Source organism: Mirounga angustirostris, unplaced genomic scaffold (assembly GCF_029215605.1).
Source record: "Mirounga angustirostris isolate CCGP_5_RB_7025 unplaced genomic scaffold, mMirAng1.0.hap1 SCAF_6, whole genome shotgun sequence".
NCBI classification, from domain to species: Eukaryota; Metazoa; Chordata; class Mammalia; order Carnivora; family Phocidae; genus Mirounga; species Mirounga angustirostris.
The window spans coordinates 99,268,619-99,275,181 of NW_026991714.1; positions in this window are offsets into that span (position 1 = coordinate 99,268,619).

Genomic DNA, 6,563 nt, shown 5'->3' on the forward strand with positions numbered 1-6,563 from the left:
TTTACCGGCCTCCTTGCTGTTCTACAAATAGGTCAGGCCTGCTCCTGACTTAGGAATTTTGCTCCAGCTGAATTCCCTCCCTTCCTTTAATCTTTGCAGTTCCTGTCCTCAATGAGGCTACCCTGATGAATTGTGTCCCTGCCTTCCCAGAAAAAAAAGTCTCCCTACCAAAAATTTCCAAGCCCTTCCCTCACCGAAACTCACATTACTTGCTCTTTACCTGCCATGTCCACTTGCTTCTGTTCCCTCCACCCCACTACAAGCCCTTGTTTAAACACCACTCATCTTTGCATATTTATTCATTCATTTACCCAGCAAACATTCATTCATTCATTCATTCATTCATTTGTTCATTCATTACTTTTAGAACCTTTGTTTCCCATCATCCTTATTTCCCCTTTCTGTTTAAGAGTCTGTAGAACAGCTTAAGACCACTCTTTTGTTCCTAACCTTTCAGTGTCCTGAGCAGTGGGAGCTGCAGAGCCCTCATCAGTGGCCGGCTGAGCACTCTAGTCTTCCTTGGGGTGGATGGGTGCACAGGGTACCTGCATGCCTTCAGACCAGTCTGAGACCTTGGGCTGGGTAGCAGTAAATTCAGGAGCTGGGGCAGTCCATTCACCCTGAAATTCCCCTTGGGTCACTGTCTTTTCAGCAGCAGCCTGTCCTAACTCTTCAGTCTCTTCAGGCTCTCTGTAGAAGTAGAGATCAGGCATGACATCCCATGGGTGTTCACGGGAGATGGTGCACGCATGTGCAGAACTTCTCAGTCGGCATCCCCTACATCAGACCCACTGAGTGAGCTTTCTTGTTGTTGTAAGACATGGCAATGTTCACATAGCACAGGGGAGAGTCTGTTCCATAGAGCGTTGTTAGACGGGTCAACATAAGATGCCTCTGTGAGAGGCCAGTGTTTAGCCCTGGAATCAGTAACCACTAGAAGCCACCAGGGAGGCTGCCTGGATCTGGTTCGTGAAGTCCCAGAGGTGAAGCGGCCCGCAGGAGGAGTGGCTCCGGGGCCAGCAGCAAACGTCAGCCCAGCTCGCTGGCTGGTATTCCTGGAGGGTATGGTGCTCACACCACCTGGGTTTTCGGTGGCAGCGATGGCGCAAGCTGACGGCAGAAGCTTCTCCCAGGTTGTCTTCAGATTTATGATGTAAATGCCATCACTTTTCCTTTTGCAGATGTACCCTTCCATTTAGAAGTCAAGGTCAGTGCCACCCAAGTGGGTTCTTACTGCAAGGAATTTGAGGACATCCTCCTCCTTCATTTGCAGAACATCAAGGGCTATGGACCTTGTGAAATTTCTCTTTAAGTTATGACAGGAACCCAGAACAATGTTGTATGGACCTCTCTCTGGGTATCATGGGAAGGTCACTAATTATTTTTTTTGATGTCACCTATGAGTCAGGCTCTGTGCTCAGTGCTGGGAAACATAAACATGAGAGAGCCTGGCCCTGCCTTCATGGAGGGTGGACTCTAGTGTCCATGCTGTCACACATGCTATTCTGCCATGCTGATATCCTCTTTTCCATCTGGAAAATGCCTACTCATAAATAGATCCTATACTTTCTTCCCATGCACCAACGGATCATCTTGTATACCCCTTAGAGGATACACACTGCACTTTGAAGACACCTAGACCAAGACCTCAAACAGTATGTAAATAGATTTTTTTTTTTTGGTTGAATGTGACAGAAAATGAATCAAACCAGTAGAAAAGGGAGTTTATTGGATTATATAAACAGAAAGTGCAGGGGTGCATCTAGCCTCTGGGACTGCATGGACATCACTCATGTTGCGAGGACCCTCTCTGCTCTTCGCCTCAGGCCTTCTGCCTTGATCTCTTCTACTGGAGAGATGAAAAGAGGAGGAGGATGTGTCCACAGGAAACTATAGGCTTGTATCAATCCAGACTGGCAATGACTCGGGGAAAAGCTATATCTCTTAGCATCCATGTAAAAATCTTAGGGAAAGGATGTGATTGGTCCAACTTGGATCATGTAATCATCCCTAACCAATGACTGAGGCAGGGAGATTAAGAGCTTTGATTGGCTGGGCATGGGTCACTCATCACTGTTTCCTAGAGGGCAGGGCACTATGATTGGCAGCCAAGTGGAAGTATATAAAATAAGGGAGGAGCAGTTCTCTAAATGAAAGCAGATGTTATGACTAAGAGGAGGGGAATGATGTGGGGCAGACCAAAACAAAATGTCACTACAGTGAGGGGGCAGAACTATATCCCTGATCCATTATTTGTCCATTGCACCACACAGCCCGGCAGCTAGATGATCAAATAGAACGTCCCTCAGAGCACAGGTATGATTCTAAAATGGTCCAGGACTTCACTGTTGCTCACTCTTGTGTAGGAACTGTTAATGGCAAAACATTTCCTCACTCTTTCTTTTTTTAAAGATTTTATTTTATTTATTTGAGAGAGAGAATGATAGAGAGAGAGAGCATGAGAGGGGAGAGGGTCAGAGGGAGAAGCAGACTGCCCTCTGAGCAAGGAGTCTGACATGGGACTCTATCCCGGGACTCCAGGATCATGACTTGAGCCAAAGGCAGTCACTTAACCAACTGAGCCACTCAGATGCCCCATTTTCTTACTCCTAATGTTTCTTTCTAGACTTTTCTCAGTCATAAGGAAGTAACAGGGATAGACTTACCTAGAAGACTGGACAAAACGTATGACACAATTTTTAGACAATAGAAATCAGGCAACTCAGGATTATGATCTTTGATTGAAGAGAAACAAATGAGGGAAGCCCTATGAGAGATACCAGAGGGTCATATTTCAATAGAGGGACTAAACTAACTCTAGAATAAAGATTACTCTAGTCTTAACTTTAAAAAGCTTTAAAACAAGCCTCTGGAAGATTATACTGGTCTTTTAATGGCATGCCAGAACAAAGTCCAGCCCTCTTTAATGGACTACCAACCAAATCCAGTACACAACAACATAAATTTACATTGCATCCAATCAAGAATGACTAGAAGTGCAAAGAAGCAAAAAAAGGTTACCCTTAACAAGGAAAAAAAATAAATTAATAGAAATATATTCAGAAATGACAGAGATCTTGGAATTAGTATTCAAGGATACTAAAATAACTCTTACAAATATACTTATGCTCAATGATTTGGGAAAAAACAGAAACATAATGAGGAAAGAAATAAATGATAAAAAGACCGAAATGGACTCCTAGAGATGAGAAATACAGTATTTGAAATGAAAATTTCACTGGATAGGATGAACAGCTAATTAGACACTGCTGAAGACAAGCTCAGTGAACTTGGAGACATAGCCCTAGAAACTGTCCAGAATGAAGCAAACAGAGAAAAAAAGATTAAGAAAAATATCAACAGAGTCTCAGTAACCAATAAGGCAAATCAAGTAGTCTGACATATATGGAAGTGGAACCTCAGGAGAGAGTGGAGACAGAAAAAACATTTGAAAAAGTAATGGGCAAAAGTTTCAAAAAAATTTTTTTTTGGCAGGGGGAAGGAGAGAGAGTGAGTGTGGTGGGGAGGGGGAGAGGGAGAGAGAGAATCTTAAGCAGGCTCCACGTCCAGCATGGAGCCCAACGCAGGGCTCGATCTCACAACCCTGAGATCATGACCTGAGCCAAAATCAAGAGTTAGGTGCTCAACCAACTGAGCCACTCATGTGCCCCAAAAGTTTTGAATTTGATGTAAACTATAAATCTGCAGACCAAAGAAGCTCAATGATCCCCAAGCAGGATAAACACAAGTAAAATCACACCAAAGAATATTCAATCAAATTGCTGAAAGCCAACAATAAAGACAAAATCTTGAAAGCAGTCAGAGAATGAAAAAACAAAACGTACAAAACATGCATCCAGGAACAAAGATAATGACAGCAGACTTTTCATCAGAAACTATGCAAGCTGGAAGATAGTGAATCAATGTCTTTAAACTCCTGGGGGGAGGGGTGGAACCCTGTTAATCGAAAATTCTACTCCCAGGGAAAATATCTTTCAAAAACAAAAATGAAATTATTTTTTCATACAAATTAAAGGTGACAGAATTTGTTGCCAGCAGATCTGCTCTATAAGAAATGTTACAGGAAATTCCTCAGGAGAAGGAAAATGATACCAGATAGAACTTCGAATCTACAGGGCCGCCTGGGTGGCTCGGTTGTTAAGCTCTGCCTTCAGCTCAGGTCATGATCTCAGGGTCCTGGGATTGAGCCCCGCATCAGGTTCCCTGCTCACCGGGAAGCCTGCTTCTCCCTCACCCACTCCCCCTGCTTGTGTTCCCTCTCTTGCTGTGTCTCTCTCTGTCAAATAAATAAATAAAATCTTAAAAAAAAAAAAAGAACTTTGAATCTACAGAAAGGAATTATGAGAGCAAGAGCTGATAAACATATGCATAAATATAAAATATTTTGGAGATAATTGACTGTATAAAACAAAAACAATAATGCTATATTTGGAGGTTTATAATATCAGTAGAAAATGTATAACAACAATGGCACCAAGGTTGCAAGGGAATAATGGAAGTGTAGTGTTGTAAAGTTCTTACATTGTATGTGAGATGGTATAATATTAGGGATGGCAGACGGTGATAGTGTGATATGAAGCAAGCCTCCTGGAAGTAAGTCCTTAAGTGATCACTAGGAGAATAACAAGTGTAGCTACTAAGCCAAAAGCAGAGATAAAATGGAATCTTAATATTTCCTTCTGTGTCTAATGAGCCCCATTAAGGTAACACACCCAGTCTCTCTGCTGTCTCTCCTTCATTCTGCTCCAGGGAATACTGAGTGGCTTATCTGATAGATGAGTCAGGATCAAGTGACCCAGCCCTTTTTTCTGGCTGCAAGCTACCTGCAAGGTGCATGCATTTTTGCCATGCTCTTGTGGTTAGGGGAAGCTAATGATGGTACAGGATTGCCTGTGAGTTCTTTGGTAAATCTGATTCTGGGTTTCCATGTTAGGAAGCCCACTTGCCCACAGCCATGAACCATGTTCTTCAAAATCAGCCTCATCCATAGTAAATCAAAATTTGGTCTCTATCTACCTTGCTTCTTTGTCTAGTTTCTTACTTGGTTTAAAAATTGGTATTCGTGGAGGAGATACTCCCCCGTGCCATATACCACAGCGGGTAGCTTGTCAGTCATGTCCCTGATGGAGCAAAGGTGCTAGACCCCTCCCCTAGCTGCCTTGTGTCATTGCTCACAGGGGCTTGAACACAGAGTCCCGGAGCAGAGGTGGCAGAGGTGAAGAGGAAATACCTGGTTGCTGGACCCCTGGGCTCATAGAGGACGGAAGGTGCCTTAGGTGAGCCTGGCAGAGGGGAGGGGCTCAGCTTTCCTCCCTTCACCTGCTGCTCAGAACCCCCAGTGTCTCCCCACAGGCCCCCCTCAGCCAAGCAAGCTATGGCAAAGGCAAAGGCTGGGGCAGAAGGCCTGGATTCCTTGCCCAGCCAGGCCACTAACTCACTATGTGACTTTAATCAAGTTATGCCTCTCTTGGCCAATCTGGCCTCAGTTTCTCCATCTATTTTTTTTTAAAGAATTTTTATTTATTTGACAGAGAGAGCACAAGCAGGTGGAATAGCAGGTAGAGGGAGAGGGAGAAGCAGACTCCCCGCTGGGCAAGAAGCCTGATGCAGGGCTCTATCGAAGGACCCTAGGATAATGACCTGAGCCGAAGGCAGACGCTTAACCAACTGAGCCACCCAGGCGCCCCTCAGTTTCTCCATCTAAAACAAAAGGGTTATGCTAGACAATATCTAATAGTGGCTCCTCTGGCCTTTATTATTTCTGTGTCTAGGCCAGAGACTATAGCCTAAGGCTACATTCAGAATTTTTTTGTTTGTTTGTTTGTCCTACACTGTGTTTGAATTTTTTTCTAGTTAGTTGGTAACATTGGGAAGATTTTACATATAAATCCGAATGTTCAGCTCTCTCAAGAAATTCTAAGTCTTCACTGATGCCTACAGGTAAGAAGATGAACTTAAGTCCCAGCTGGCTCCCTTAGGGGGATGTGGCCTCTCCAGGTGACCATAGTCTCTACTTGGCCACCACCATTCATGTGTGTTGTCTGCTGGCCCCCATAGCACTCGCTCTGGGGCCTCAGTACCGACAGTAGGGAGGCTGTGATATGAACCCATGTCTCTGGATTCCCTCGCCACTGTGATTTCTGCTGTTTTCTGTGGCCGGTTGGGCTCTCCCTACATGGGCCAGGGGAGAGGAGTGACAATATTTCGGAGCTGCCTGGGGTTACCCTAAGGGAAGCTGGACTTAGGGCGGGGGAAGAGACACAGAACTGTGGGCTCAGTGGGTCCCTGGTGTCCCATGGTGGACCCCAATGCTGGAAATGCAAGCAGAACCAGAAGGTCCCCTGGCTTCCCCCTGGGTCCTCTTCCCCTCCCCCCCAACTAGTGGCTGAGCCAAAAGGCTGGAATTAAAGCCCCTTCCCTATTGACAGCTTTACAAATCTCCCCCAAACCTCCACTAATGTGGTTAAATCATTGTCAGAGGCACAAGGTCGGGTCGCCAGCTGGCTGCCCCATGCAGAGAAGGCCAGTGGTGGTGGTGGTAG